This window comes from Charadrius vociferus, unplaced genomic scaffold (assembly GCF_000708025.1).
Source record: "Charadrius vociferus isolate BGI_N301 unplaced genomic scaffold, ASM70802v2 scaffold102, whole genome shotgun sequence".
In the NCBI taxonomy this organism is placed as follows: Eukaryota; Metazoa; Chordata; class Aves; order Charadriiformes; family Charadriidae; genus Charadrius; species Charadrius vociferus.
Window position 1 is genome coordinate 2593664 of NW_009647212.1, and position 16771 is coordinate 2610434.

General features: G+C 40.9%; 1 protein-coding gene across 1 annotated transcript in view; it reads right to left on the minus strand.

Annotated features, from left to right (window-relative positions):
• LOC104296069 (neurexin-3-beta) overlaps positions 1 to 16771 on the minus strand; it is a 140284-nt gene that overhangs the window by 93577 nt on the left and 29936 nt on the right. The gene's annotated exons all lie outside the window — the stretch shown is intronic.

Here is a 16771-nt window from a genome sequence, read left to right on the forward strand (position 1 = left end):
TTGTTTAATTTCAGTTTGAAAGAAGAGAGTCAAGTTATTTTAATTTATAGCTAACAAGTTTTCACCTCTCTGTAGTGACTGCTGTGACTACAGTGAAGTGAAGTTACATGTGACTTAGCTTTGAAGTTAGCAGTTACAGGTGAGTGAGAGCATTCTGAACAGAGGCATGGAGTTTAACGAAGGCTGACTAAACCTGCTTCTCCAGTATACACTGAATTTTAGGCTGCCAGTTCTCATGGATGAGGATGGGTTAGTTTGGAAAAAGAGAGAAAGACTGGATTACAGAAAACATCAAATAACAGGTACTGTTGACCAGAGAGTCCCATTTGTGCTGTTCTGTACCACAAAATTAAGGCTAGGCAAATAAAAAAGCAACTGATTTAAAAAAAATACATGTAAATATTTTATATTTTGTGAAATGTACAGCTGTATTACCACCTCTAATTGAGTAATAAACATCCTGGGAGGATTAGGTGTTTTCAGTGCTTGCAGGAACCTTAGCCAGGATAATATTGTAAGGCAGTTAATCCTCACGCTCTGGGAATCAATGTCCAGGGACAGAATCCAACAAAAATAGAGCACACACATGCAGAATCCATGAGCAGATGCACTGGACAGGTAACAGCATCCTCTGAAACCTCCTGCCCATTTCATGGCCTCAGTTACTGTCTGCTAAGCCTGTCAAATTAAGCCTAAGCCCTGCAAGGCAGGTGCCTCCCATTCTCCCGGGGAAGGACTTCCTCCTCTTTGCAAATCTGCTGGAAATGGGAAGGGAGCACGCTGTTCAAAGGGGGCAGGGACATTACAGGGTCCCTAGCACTTCTGGGACCTAGAAAAGCAATTCCACTTGAGTGAGTTTATATCAGTGGGTAAGGTTTGTATTCAGCTGACATTGCAATAAACAAAAGGTGGAAGCACTGAAGAAGCAGTGTGGAGTTGTAGAAATCAAGAGACCTACATAAGAAAGGAGAAAGACAGTGTGGTGTGATGTGATGTGATGTAACGGCAAGAGAGGGGAGCAAAAACAAAAACAAGAGATGCAAACCGAGACAGAAAAGGTTAAGTCAGAGCCTTGGCAGTCTAACAACATTACTGCGAATTCTTTGGGGGGAGACAGCTGCCACTGACAGCACATAAACGCTCCACAGCAGAGCAGCTTCAGAAAGCACAGCGGAGGTCATTCAGAAGTGCTCCACATCTCAGAAAGCCTTTTTTAATTTAGAAGAAAAAAAATAAATCCAGAGTTTGACATGAATGCTTTTTCTTTGATTTGTTTTCCAGGTCTGCAGATAAAGACGACACGGTAAAGCCTGGAAAGCACATGTGAGCTCATCTTTTTTACAGAAGCCTTGAACAGCACAGCAAGCATCTCAGCCTTAGTGAGAGGACCATGCAGATGTGCTACTCAAGGTGTATTTTAATAAGAAACATTGCACTCCTGGGCAGGGAAATAATTAGGATTACTTGACTTCCTTTTTTAAAGAGAAAGAAATTCCTCAGAAGCTTAAGATTTTAGCCAGATACAGAAGGAGCAATGAATAAACCATTCTCAAGGGATGCCAACACAGGGTGTGAGATCTCAGTGTAAGAGGTCAAAGCCAAAGATCATTTTAATGAAAACCCTTGACAGCTAATGAAAATCTTTCACTGGTTCAAGGAGGACTTCAAAGTGGCAGAACCGTCACAGAAGGAACAGTAGTCCCAGAAATAAGTTATTCGGTGAATACACCTAGGGAAAAAGGATATTCTGCTGAAGCAAATACTGTATCCCACTGAAAGCTTTGGGTACATATCTCCATTTGGCACTACAGAATGTAATGCCATGCAGAGAAACTTCAATAAAGCATTGCAAGAGCATTGAAAAGCCTTGCCATATTAAGAAATAGCCTTGTTTATAATAAAAAGCTCTGACTGACATTTTTTTTTTCTCTTGCAGCAGCGGTTGAAGATGTTAGCATCCCCAGCTGTCCTCCTCGCTCACCAGCCAGAGGTTATTGCCCCTGCAGCAAGGGCAACACAGATGACAGTGTGCCCATTCCTCCACAGCTCCATTTCAGGAACCAGCGCGCAGTGCAACCTGCTCATCTAAACGGGATTGGCACTGCCGCACAGGCTGTGACCCGAAGCAGCTCAGGCAGATGTTAGCATCCCCAGCTGTCCTCCTCGCTCACCAGCCAGAGGTTATTGCCCCTGCAGCAAGGGCAACACAGATGACAGTGTGCCCATTCCTCCACAGCTCCATTTCAGGAACCAGCGCGCAGTGCAACCTGCTCATCTAAACGGGATTGGCACTGCCGCACAGGCTGTGACCCGAAGCAGCTCAGGCACAAGCATACGTCCTGATCTGCCAGCTCTGCCAGGAGGCAGCTTAAAGGGGTGATCGGAGACATGTGAATGGTGACCTACTAAACGGCAACATTCAGTAAGGAAAGTCTTTGAGTCCCAAACATTGAAACTTTGCCATCTCTTTGATTCTGCCACTGAAGTTGGCCACTTGCATCATCTGTTCAGTTATGCCAATTTGAACCCCAGCTACCTCTGAAGATAGCTGCAGTATAATCTCGTAACAACCATTAATATGTTAATATGGGGTCGTGTGTGAACCAATTAATCTGAGATAATGTTACCTGCTTCTCAGTAAGCAATGTGACAAGTTAATATGGAAAATGTTTTCCAATGCCTAAACGGAGTTAATTTAGTTAATTTAGGCCTAGTTTGGACATTGCTTCACTGTTGTCCAGAGTTACATGTCTTTTCCTGACAGAAAAAAAAAATAAAAAAGAAAAAAACCCCGAACCACCTACTGTCTCTGTGGATGAGAACAGCTTGCACACGTTAACAAGATATACAAAGTACAGCCATAAAATGCAGATGGGGAGGATTCTCTTTAATCAGAGCACATAATTTTGCATGTCAGAAGGGGCCATTGTTGAGGTAATAGTCTTATTGAGATCATTTGACTATTCAACAACCTTTTTTTTAAATATCTGATTTAGGGGTGTCCTGATGCAATGACATCTTGGTTAATTATATCCTGCTTCTGTATGTTTTTGCTTCTTGCTTCATGGCCATGTTTAAAGCATCTTTAGTTGCCATCTCAAACTACTGCTAGTTTAGCTATGCATTATTAAACAATAATGAGGTGCTAACCTACAATTAGCTGTGTATCTGTGATGAAAAAAACCAATCCTTAGATACAGTTTGTAAGGCACTTCAGAAAGAAATTTTGTTAAGGCCTATTTTCATTACTGTTAGCACGCATACACAGTGCTCCAGCAGGTGCCACACGGTTTATCCGAGAGACTGAAGCCTCTGGTCAAGGGGATCTGAAATACACCCATTTCCCTTACTGCAGAACAAAGAATCACAGCTCTACCCAGTGAGATTGCGCTGAAGGGATTGCTTGAGATAACTCCCTCTACCTGGCACTATGTCAAAGGCATCAACGGAATTATGAGTTTCCCCAAACTACACACAAGTAGGAAAGCAAATTCTGTGTCTAGAATCAGGAATGGCTGAACTTCTGCATAAAGTCTGATGCCAAAGAAGGTCAATCAAGTTAAAATTGGCTTCCTGATGCTGCCATGTGGGTTACAGCCCAAATTTCATTGCTCTGTGCAAATGTAAATCATGCCAGACGCATTAAAATAGAGCAGAAACGGCACCTGGAACAACATGAGCTGGTTAAATGAACAATCACTACAAGCAGTGATCAGAAAAAACAGTCCCACTACAGACCCCATACAGAGTTACAGGACAGTCCATGTTTAACTTTTTTATGTATCTTCCAAGATATATGTACCACTTCCAGTAACAAGTGCATATGAGCACACTTTTTTTCAGCGATATGAATTTTCTATTATAGCATTGTTTGGTGTTTTCAGAAGAAACAGCCATTTTCACAAACACAGTCGCCCTTCTATTAGTCTATAGTTTTTAGAACTGGCCACCAGATTTTCTTACATGAAGGTTTCCAACAAAAAAAATTTGCTTCTGGGAACAGTGAGTATGGCCATTCATTGTCTCTGATATGTTTGACAATTTTGAAACCAAAATTCATATTACGGTTTTTACCATCATTTTTATCTGTACCTCTCAAAAAAGCCAGAAAATTTTGTTTTCCTGACCCCACACTTTCATGCAAGTAAAACTGAAAAAATAATCTGTTTGATAAAAAAAATAATTAAACAAAACAAGTTATTAATTCATTTTGCAAAATGAAAACCAGCCCTTGCCTTTTTCAGAAAGTACTAGTTTTTTTTCTTTTAAAAGGTCTTCCTGGACAGCATAAGGGAAGAGAAATGACAAGGGTACAGACATTTTTTTTTTTTTTTTTAAAATCTTTGCCTTCTACAGATGAATTTGCACAAGATTGCTGAATAATGCCCCATTTGCAACATGATGAAGTTATGATTCAGCCCTCATGAAAACCTCCATATAGTTCTACAGTAACAGCTATCAGTCACATAAATAAAATATACTGGTAGAAAGAGAGGATTTCTGGCTCAAAGAGATGTACTTAACAAGTGGTTTTCTGATTTCTAGGTAAAGTTAATAATTCACTATTTCTCCCCACATTCTTAGTCTGAATTTATGGACCACTGCAGGTCAATGGGCTCCTGAGCTGAAATGCTCTCAGATGCCAAGGCAATACACGTGACAGGTTCTGCAAATGCAACTCACCAGATGGAGGTTAGCTGTACCCATAGATAATAGTAATCACTCCTCTTGTCTTCTCCATAATGTCCTATTGGAAGAAATGGACTATAACACTGCCTAACCACTGTCACCTTTGACAGCCACCTCTCAGCTTTAGAAGGACAAAAAAGCAAGGGAAGAACAGCTAACAACAGAAAAAAAAAAAGTTAAAAAAAAATAATCCCCAAATCCTCCTGATCTTCAGCTACTGTTGTCATAAAATCAGGTTTGAATAGAAGAAAAACTGTCAGTAAATTCAAATTGACCAAACCTGACAGAAGCAGAGGAACAGTCAGCCTGTGCCATTACCTCTCTGCTTCTAGAACGATCCTTGGGTGTTGTAAACTGTTACTTACATCCTCTGCCCTGTTAAATCTGCAGCTCTCTCAGGGAAGGTGACAACATTGCCCTCCTTTCACCCTATTTCTCCCCTCCCAGCAGAGCCCTGATGCCATTCAACTTTCTAATTCTCTGGCTGTCTCTGATGCCTAGTGCCCACCACTACAATAGTAATCAAGAGAGCATAAATCCCTGTCAAGAGTTGCAGCAGAAGAGCTTCCCAAGACCCACCTAAGAAAATGTGGCCTTGTGGAAGTGAGAGGGCAATTCATACTCAGAAGCTGATCCAGGGACCTAGCCAGAACTGTACAACAAGCCATCATAAAAAGAGCAAGAGCTGCAGGGCTGCAACTTACTCCAAATGCTACAGCATCTCCTAAGGCCAAGTGAGTACCACAGATCCTTATCCTTAGTAATCCACATCCAGGCTCTTGCCCTCCTTTCCAGTTCTTGCCAACTTCCTCCCTCCTTCCCTCCAGGAATCACATGGAGCAGAAGTTAACAGCATTCCCATAGCTTCAGTTAAGAAAGGAAAAAACAAACAACTGACAAGCATCAGACATTAGCTGAGAGGCAGCCAGAGAGACACCAAGCCTTTTCACAGCAGATTGTAAGTGGTTCTTCCTTCTTGCCAGGGCAACAAATGCTACAGCCAAGCAAGCAAAAATTTATCTGCTGTGCTTGAGTCCATAAACAGAAGGACAATGTTTAACCAGCCACCTGAGCACCAAAGAATTATTCATCTTCAGGCAAGCAACAATACCTCACAATTAGTCAGATGTAGGGGTGGAAGAAGTCCTCTACAGCAGAGGCTCCCACTGCAGTAGGTCTTTCTGAGGCACATGATACACAACACACAACCCTCCTTCTTCCTCCCATCTATCTACCCTTTCTAACCTGGCACTCTTATTTATGTTGAGCAGCTGGAAATCCTACCTGATGGCTGATCCCCAGCACCCACACACAGCTCTGTTACAGAGTGGGGCCAGCTGTCCTCTTGGCTCTGGAGGAAGCCCATAAGCTCTGCTGCATAGATCCTCCTCTGGCATTGGTAAAGCTGAACGCCTTCAGGAACTCCAAATGTGCAGGTTGTATATTCTGACCCGCCTAGCATATCTACATTTCTAAATTTCATTCCCACAAATTGCTAAACCTCAAGAGATGAGGCAAGCAGCTGACAGCAGCAGTCGCCTGAACAACCATTGCTCACAAGCTTAAGAGCAACTTCAGTTCATTATGCAAGTCTAAAGTGTGACAGAGTAAATGACAATGCATCAGGCAGTGAGAGGACAATTTAAGTAGTATTAGTAAATTGGGAGACATACATGGGACTAACGTGAGTGGAGGAGTTGCATGTATAAGGTGTATAGAATCAGTTTTATCTTGCTTTTCTATGAATATCTCTAATGAGGTTATGTCTATAACAATGGAACAAACCTGAGCACTAGAGACCCACATGCTAATATAAGTGTTAATACAAAGACACAGCATTGCTCTAGCAGAGAACAACAGGATTAACTGCTGCCTAAATGTAATCAATTGGGAGCTAAGATAATTACGCTTCAGATTTGGACCCTAAACATATTTGCAAGCCTTGAGCCTACTCTGTGAAGGAAGAGGACATTATGCCAATATACCCACAGAAAAGAGTAACAAAACAGACAGTTCATGGAATACTGATCCTACCAAAAAATGCTTCCATAGCATAGGTATCGTCATGCCTCTTTCTATTTCTACCTCATTTCCTTCTTGATGTCCATCACCATCTCACCACAGGAGTATATTTAGGAAAATGAGTATTCAAACTTGTTAAAACAGCCAGAATGCTGAAATAAGGAGAGGCAACATGAGCCTTAATTCCAAACAAGTCTATTCCTTTATTACAGGTACTCCTTTCTGTAGTCCTCTTCTCAAAGGGAAAACAAATTAAGAGGTGACCTCTTAATTACCACACCTTTAAGTCTTTTTTTCTTAAGATCCTGAGGAAACAAGACAATTGGAATCCATTCCTACTTACTCATAAGACAGGCCTGCTACTTAAACCTGTCACACCCATTCAAAGCATCCATTTCTGGTTTTACCACACCACAGGGTAAGTTTTCTGCTCTGTGCTGTACACATCTGTAGGATCAAGCTGGAACTACAACACCTGAGGGAATTTACAAAGTATTACCCATACTACCAGAATAATGCCTGTAAACTTGGCTATGAGACAGACCAAGGACCAGTGTGTCCTTATTTTACTATGCAGGGAAGGTAAAGAACCATTTAGAGAGGAGATTTGTTGACAGCTGCTGAGCGAATTGAGTTGGGCTTAGAAAATAGTAGCTCCTGGTTCAGGACCTGTATTTCCCTTGCTACAGCCTCTTGGGTTTGTAGCTAAAATGCCACAACCCCAAAGCAGTTCAGCAGCTCACCTCCTTCTGCAAAATGCCTGCGTTCCACTTGCTGTGGCCTGCCCCATTCATCTTCTACCCATCAAATCTGCTCTCACCTCTCGCTTCCTACTGTGTCAGTACATTAAGTTCTTCTAACAGGAGGAAAATATATTAAAGGAATAATAATAACACTGATAACGATAGCCTAAGAAATACATATTTCTTTTTCTGTATTTCCCCTCGTTCAGTTAGTCTCCCAGCAAGAGCAGCATTAATCACTGGGGCAACAGATAAAAGATAAAGACCAATTTGAATTTTGCTCTGTGCTACTGAGTGTGTATGTGTGTGCTCAGGCAGCAGGGAGGGAGGCAGCAGGATAATCTGTCATTTTGTATATTTATGCTGCTGGAATCAGTCAGGACTGGTTCTCCATTGTTACCACAGATTAAAATCATTCATGTCCTTATACTTTCATCGGAGGTCATCTTTCAGGAAAAAAAAAGGACATTATGACCAAGTTAAATTCAAGCTATTTGTGCAAATCTCTGTATGGTTTGGGCACTCGGGCTATTGCTTGGATGTTAGAAGAGCATAAAAAATACCGTTTTTTTCTCGTTACCTGACCTGACCCTTTTTACACAAAGAAGGAGTTTTCCCGCTCCAAAACAGTTACTGGAAAGGAGCTGTTGCAATTGAGAGGAAGAGGTGCTTTTTAGATGGTCTTAGTACAAATGTGTAGATGATCTCAGTACAAGTGTGTGAGAGTCCAGCTCCACCTGACTTTGAACTGCTGTGGAAGAAGCCCTGGGTCCTCAGATCTCACTGCCAGCAGTTCTACTGAACTGAGTCCCCGCGAGCTTGGCCAAAAAAAAAAAAAAAATCTTCCCTTTATTCCCTGTGGAAGATGGAGTGTGGAACAAAGAAGAGACTAAAAAGCAGAGATTAAGCCATATGGGTACAAGTTTCTCCCTTCTCCAAACCTTTGTCTATCCAAAACAGAGTTGCTGGAACCACCAGCCTACCAACTAGCCATGTCACTCTCCATCTTTAAGTCTTGCTGTTTCCTTCCCATTGTCGTGGTTCGGCCTCAGGCAGCAACAAAGAACCACGCAGCCGCTCACGCAACTCCCACAGTCGTGGAAAAAGAAATCGTCAGAGCAAAACTCGGGGGTTAAAAAAATGCAATTTAACAGAACAGCAAAAGAAAAGATGAAAACGCGATTACAGTACCACCGAGAAGCACACCGACCATACCCGCAGCCCACCCCCGAGTGGCAACCGCTCTCCTCGCCCCGGCTTCCGCCTCTTATAGCCCGGGCGAGGTCACGTGGGAGGGAATGCCCGCCCCGCGCCGGCTCCGGGGGAAATTAACCCCGTCCCTGCCGCAACCAGGACACCCATATTTCTCCGAGATAGATGAATCTCATCCTCTGGATCTTAGTTCCTAGTCTGCACCTCAGTATTCATTCTTTCATACCCACTTTCATACCTTTAGCCATTAGAGCATTCCCAACATTTCCTACTCTCTGGTTCACTCCTTCTAATAAACTACGGGTATTCCCTAGAAGTGTCCTTACTCACAATCAATTTCCTAAGCACACCTGATCTAAGATTCAGCAAAATGGGCAACACAGCACCAGGAGAAAACTCTCCCAGCAATTATTAGGGAACACGGTCCCTTCATGAGTCATTATAAGGTTGAAAAGCCAACAGACCAAATTTTCTTCAAAAACACACTATAAGAAAGAAGAAGGGGAGTATTTGCATCCCATGCAACACCGAGAGAACTGAAATTCAATTCCTCACCCCTTTGGGTTTATTTTTCTGTTGAAATTTTGTGGAAACAAATTCTTACCTTTCAGAATATAATAGAAGAAATTTTGCAATCGAATTGAACAACATTCCACCTACTCATCTGCCATCTAAGGGAGAAGAGAAAGGATTGGTGGTTGTATAGACTGTCTTGCTAAGCGCTACTTTTAAGAGCTGTACCGTGATAGACATATCTTGCAAATCAGTGACAACTCATCCCACAGATGAAAAAGAAACTAGCAGAAATCCTTCTGTTTCTGCTAGTTAACACCACCATCATTCTACAGAAAACCCAAGGCATTAATTAGATGGTTTCAGAAAGCAGGTCTGTCACAACAGCATGGATGTGTTTCTAATTTCTGCATGTTCATTCAAATATGAGCTAGGAAAGGTAAGAAGTACGTTCCCACCTCTCAGCCAGTCTTGTAAAAAAAAAACCCGAACAAATAAAATGGAACTGTATGCTCTGGAAGTATTCTCACAATGTCTGCAGCTTCTAGGCATTTCCCTGAAGTGCATGAACAGCAAGCAGAGCGGATATGCTATATCAAAATGTGAGCTAATCCTTCAACTGCATTTGAGCTATAAGCATTGATTCTACTCCATTAATTTCTAAGCAGTTGCTTTTGCAGTATTTGATCTTTTCATCATAGGTTGTTGCTGCACAACTGTCCTAGAACAACATACTTGTCTTATTCTTTCATTTAGCTTGTGATCAAATATATGGTCAACTAATAGTAGCTTTAGTTCCCAAGCACTGTATTAATCAGATTTTGAAAATAATCTTCCACGTGACTTTCAAGAATCCTTTTTGGCAGGGTAAATGACATGTCTAAATGAAGAAGGCAGGTATCAGTTTACTACAGCTGTTATTACAGCTTCTTATCCTTTTATTACAGAAAAGGGCATGATTTTTGGTTACCTAAAATCAAGCAACTATTTCAATAAGTTCTTCATCAAGATAAAAAATTTCATCTGAGAAAATCTAAACAAGTGTTGAAATTCTAGAAGAGTGCTAGACTAGCCCCCCCCTCCACATGCTGGGCCAAATCTTCATTTCCAAAATTCACAGTAGAACAGAACTGGGTACATGTGTCAAAAACACCAGCTGAGATTTTGCTGCAAGTCCCAAATGATTGTTCAGATCTGGAGATTAAAGGCAATGTAAACTCAACCCTTGTAGAAATAAATCAGCTAACTTGGGCCTTCTGTAAACTATTAGACTGAAGAAATAAAAAGACAATGTGGGTCCCAGCAGAACACACAGAGGAGTGGCTGACGCAACTACTTGACAACACTACTATACAAAAACAGGTTATCCAAAGACTGAGTGTAAGCTATTTTTTGAGAAATCATACTATGCATCAACTTGTGGCACTCAAGTTTGCCACACACATTCAATCAAATCCGTCCCCTGGAGTGACGAAAGAGTAGTCTTCATTTGGAGCTGACAATGATTACTAAGTTAAATGTTCAAATATCCCTGGTGATAATGTCAACAAATGACAGCATATACCAGCATATGCATGAGCTGTTTTACAAATACAATGTTCTTTATTACTGTAATTGTGCTTAGTAGAAATACAAGGCTGAGCTTATTTCCATCATTGGTACTTGTCAGCACTTGGGAGCGTAGGCTGGAAAAATAATGCTACAGTAAAATCACATTCTCTTTTTGGATGGGTACTGAACTCCTGGTTCGCTATTCCATTTCCAGAAGTGCAGCACAGCTGCCTTCTGCAGAAAGGGAATGAAATAATGAAAATATAGGATTATATTTTAGATTATACAAGATGATACTCAGGTAATCTGAGTATCCTGAACACTACGTCAATAAATATAATTTAAACACATCACACCACTCCCCCAAGTTAAAACTTGAAGAATATTTTTATCTCTTTCTCATACAGAACATTACATGTTTCTGGCTAGGCAGCTACTGCATTACACACCAAAGATTCTGTATTTCACTGTGCTATTTCTGTACCACATACTTGTGAAGTATTTAGGGGTCATTTGGTATTACTGAATTAATCACTCTGTAACCTACATGTACACTAGTTTGCATGAAAATTTTCTATACCACATTTGGATTCTTGCTTCCAAATTCTGATTCCTTTCTCTGCCCAAACCATGTTACCATCTGATCATCACAGAAGAGATGTGACTGTGAATTAAGTAAAAGCCATTTTGTTAATTTCACTGCAGTGATGCAACTTTACCATCTTACTCAACAGGGCTGTAGTGCAGGAGAAAGGATTCCACTCTGAAAGATGGTACAGGCTGGGAGCTTTGGTCTCTTCAAGAAAAAATAGTTAAGGAGGAAGCAGAGAAGGAGGGACGAGAACCAGACTGCGTAATTCTCAGCTGTACCAATGGGCCAATGAAGTCAGTCTTTAAAGCGGAGACTCATCAAAACCTCTTTTTTCATTAGAGCTTTGCAGTCTTGGGATGAAAATGTCACTAGTGACTTATACGCAGCAAAAACTAAATTAAAGGCCAATTTCTTTCCCCCCCAAATTATTATCTATGAGTCTAGAAGAAAGTACCTAGGCAAGACCAAGGGTGAGACAATTTTATTTGTCTTAGCTGACAGCGAAAGTCTAATTAGACTGACAAATCTTCTGTGCTATTTTCCTTTGTGATATACACTGTAAGAAAGGATTTAGCCTGGAGCTGCATGTTATGGAAAGACATTAATCAAGATTATTGGACCCTCAACAGAAAACACAGTTAGAAGGCTGGAAAGCTTAATGGTTAAAATAAAAGGTTGAGAACCGTACTCTGAGCCATGCCAATGGGCTGGACTCTCCTTATGGATAATGGGCAGATCCCCTCTTCTGTTCTGTAGAGAGAATATTCTGCATATTATATATCATACACTGTCATTCTATGGCTCTAAGATTATAGCTGGAAACTTCCACAAGCAATTTATTCTTGTCACCTCCAAGCTATAGTTTGAACTGTTTGGCAAGTGTCATTATCCTCATCTCAAGAAGTTGAGGCATACACTGGATATGTAACAGAGCACACAGTTTCTGGTTCCTCATGAGGAAGAACCAGAAGTCCATCCGTCCTCCCGGAAGGGTTCTGATCTCTTCTTCACATAAAACTGTCTGTGGGGTCTTGGGACCCCAGACATCCGTGCCATAGGGCAAACATATTAGGGGCCTGCCCTAGGTCAGTGGGCCCTAGGGCCTCCAGAAGCTTATCTGGAGCGGTTCTCCTTAAGAACCCACGCACAAACTAGAATCGTATCTTGGATTCGCTGAACTGATCGTGTTTTGAATGGAAGACTCATGTATCACCATGCATGCTTTTCTAGACTAGCTTTACTTAGCAATTAAATTCAAAGATATTTTTTACACAGATCGTTTGAAAACTGAATGACCTAGCTGTGGACTGAACAGAACACGCCACATGAGAGCATATGGAGTCTCCTAAAAAGCTTTGAGCAGTGACTCTCTAAATAAATTCTGAGCATATAGGCAACTGACACAGAAGCAGAAACCAAGAGAATGAGTGTCACTTTAACTCATTTTCACAGAGGTTTCCCGAACCCAGAAATCCCCAAACTACTTCACTAATAATTGAAGCTGTGCTTTAAATGAGGAAATAGGAATACGTGGGATTTCAGGACCTTTAACAATTGCTAACGAAGTAACCCTGCAAGAAACGTGGCAGCCTTGCAAGAATACAACATGGCGCAGTACAGTGACTCTCATCGAGTAGCAGCCTGCACAGCACTCTACTGTACCACGTGCAAAAGCTAACAGCTTATCTTTGAGGCCTTCGTAGGCAAAGCAGAAGTCCCAGAGAAAATATTAATATCACAGGAGAGTCTGGTGTGTCAGGGCCCTGAGACCGAAAACCGGCAGCCGGAATTTTGCACAGCACATGTCCCTTCTGAACAGATCGTACTTAAATCCAGAGCAATACCACGTGTGAGAAAGTCAAATCAGCGTTTCTACTCGGGGCAGCAGAGCACAAGCACCATTTGCAACTCACTGAAACAAACAGAAATTGAAACTCCTTTTTCTCCCTTATTTTCAGTTAACAGAAAAAGGTCAGCTCTTGTTATCTTCCTTCAAGGCCTCTCTGAAGGATATTTGAATCACAGAAACGCTCCTATCAGTATAGCATACAGTCATACATCTCAACTGTTTCTCACTCAAATCCTGCCTGTCCTCCCCTGATCTGAGTTTCACTGCCTTGCAGAAATGTTATTATAAATTTTAAACCAAAATGAAGTTACAGACATTTAAAATGCCAGTATCATTGCCACCGGATATTTCCAGTAATATTCTTCTCTCAATTCCCTTTGTCTTGTTTGTTTGTCCAAGACTATATCCTGCGATTGGGATCTTCACAAATTGCAAAGCATGTCATTGGTCTGTGCATATACTGTGTATTTTTAAAGCACTTCATTTTCCCAGCTGTTTTAGTCTAACTGTGCTCAAAAATATTTCTGGCAGTACTCAGACTACCTAACTGCAGGAGGTATCTTGCTGTATGTTACAAACTGAAGAAATCTTTGCAGTCATCATACTCTTAACTTCCTTAACAAGTGATGCGTAAATCTAAATCCGACTGAAATTCCCCTGGATTTTGTATCACTTTGGGATTACAGACGATATTCTGCACAAGCTTTATATGCATTTCAAAAAGGAGAAGTTTTAGTTACTCACATATGACAATAAGTAATATGAATAGCACAGATACTTCTAATACAGTAACAAAAATAATTATTTATCCCTATTCTTGCTATTTTGCATTAGATGCTTTACTTTTAATTGTATCATGCTTGGTATTTCTACAATGGGCCAGAACCCTTCTGTTCTAAATAGTGTACACATGCAGAAAAAAAAGTACATTTTGAACCCAAGGAGTCTGCAATCTAAGCATAAAACAAGTTATCACACATGGATACAGAAAAATGGATAATAAAACAAAAAATGTGACAATATTGGTGGGCTTGATAAACAGCTACCTTAGACCATCATCAGCCTAACCTCTGACAACTTTTTGGCACATCATGATGACAGGAGGGTTTCAATGGGATTGGATAAATAACCTATAGTTGCCTTGCGGATGGTACCAGGAAGCAGAATGATTCTTATGATCAAATCTAAGAAGGGAGGGAAACAAAAGCTTGAATCAGCTGATCAGAATGGGGAGAGAAGAAGCTAAACTGTGAAAGGGCTTGAAAGTGAAGAAAAATTGTTTATTTCTGAGCAGAAAAGAGAAGAGAAAGCTGGAGCAAGGTAATAACTAACTGTGTTTGTACCGCTCATAGCCTTAGGTAGCTATATTTTACACTCCCCAAAAACCAAACTTGTTCTATTAGATTTTTCCACCACTTAGTTCTAAAATTGTAAGCAGGCTTGACAATGGTGATGTCGAACACAAGCAAGATAAAATAATCATTAGGCATCTGAAAACAACAGCTGGAAATACTGCCCAAACAGAAAAAGATAATTCCTTCTCACTTTCACCACACAAATAACACAACTTAAACTGACAGAATCAAATTCTACCAAGAGTAAGGAAGAAAGGCGAGCCATCTGTGCTGCGACAACAATAAAATGGCCTGATATTGAAATGCAGAAAGTTGTAATGGAGGTACGTATTGACCTTTATCTTTCTTTCAGTGGGTAGCATGAAGTGTCAAAGAGTTATTGCTTTAATATCAGCTGAGATGAGGCCATTTGTTGTGGTGCATGTGTATCCAGGAAATCGCTGCTCTAACCACGTTTTTAGAAGCACTTTGACACTTTATTAAATCTTCCTGATGCTCTTTCAGCACACAGTAGTCTCTACAGGCTGAGTGAACTACCATGTAGGTTAGGCAGGAAGCTTTCTGGAAGAGTTCCTCTTCAAGAAAGCCAGAGTCATTTCCAGCTTGATCCAGCCCACAAAGGTGCAGGGCTATTCTCTGTTACAGTCCTACAGCTTAAAACAGTTCTGCTGCTTATAAATTATAGAAAATCTCCAATAAACTAACAAGAGCAGGATCAGGACCACAGACTTTATTCTTCTGGAGATGTAATCGTACAAAGATTTTCTCTAAAATTGCAGCTAGCCACTGGGGCGAAAGAACTGTCATACTTTCAAAGTTTATGACAAACAGTGACCAAACCTGGGGTAATTACCCCTCATTTAGCTGTGACTTTATAAATCACTATTGGGTGTTTGAGGCTAATAACTTAATCCCAGTTCTGCTGCCAACTGCATTTACAGAGTACCAAAGGAGGCAATATTAAACCTCAGCTTGGCATTAATTACTCTAATAGGTGTCAATTCCACTGCAGCCAGAGGTACCTCACAGAATCACAGAATGGTTGTAGTTGGAAGGAACCTCTGGAAATCATCTCATCCAACTCCTCTGCTCACGCAGGGTCACCCAGAGCCAGTTGCCCAGGACCATATGCAGACGGCTTTTGAATATTTACAAGTATGGACACTCCACAACCTCTCTGGGAAACCTATGCCAGTGCTCAGTCACCCTCATTGTAAAAAAGGGTTTCCTGATGTCTAGATGGAAACTCCTGTGCTTCAGTTTGTGTCCGTTGCCTCTGGTCCTGTCACTGGGCACCACTGTCATCTTTACACCCTCCCTTCCAAGTATTTGTACATATTGAAAAGATGCCCCCGAGCCTTCTCTTCTCCAGGCTGAACAGTCCTAGCTCTCTCAACTTTTTGTCATAGGAAAGATGCTCCAGTCCCTTAACCATCTTTTTGCTGGACTGTCTCCAGCAGCTCCATCTCTCTTTTGTCCTGAAGAGCCCAGAACTGGACACAATACTCCAGGCGTGGCCTGACCTCCTACACAATTAAGAGGATGATTTTTGTGTTTTCTTATCCTAAGTGACCAGGACTAGACAAAAAATAAAGACAATGGTGATATATATACAAACACAATCAATAACTGATTAAACCTTCTGAAGTGGTTAGAAAGCAATCATGCAACGTGTATGATTACAGATTTCAAAGTCCTTGATTTCATTAAGGTCTTCTGTCCCAATCAGCAGAAATTGTTTCAGGAACCAGATGGAATAATTTAAATTTTTTCTCCAAGTAGACAACAATGTACCTTTCTCCAGAGGTTTAATAAAGGCACACTCTGATCAATAATCACTCCCCAGTGTCTCAGCCAGTGTATGCTGGTGTCAATGAAAGTACGTTGATTTCTACAGAATGAGGTTCTGATGTAAATAAAGGTTTTAAAACAAATGTTTCACCCTAGTTGATAACATGACAGTATGCCACTGAAATAAATAATTTTCAAAATCTGATCCACTGCTCAGACTGGTTATTTCCATGATTCTTTTCTTTGCACAGACAAGGAGAGCCAATCTAAGAGGTTTATTTCTAATCAGTACCATATTCTGGCTGCCACACAAGTGGTTCCAAAACCACTGCATTTTTAGGACTGAAAACACTACATTTGCACAATTAAGCCAAAACATCTGAAATTCTTTTTTTTTTTTTTTTTTGTAGGAATGATTTTTCCCAAATACGTTGGACGCGGCTCATTTGGCAAA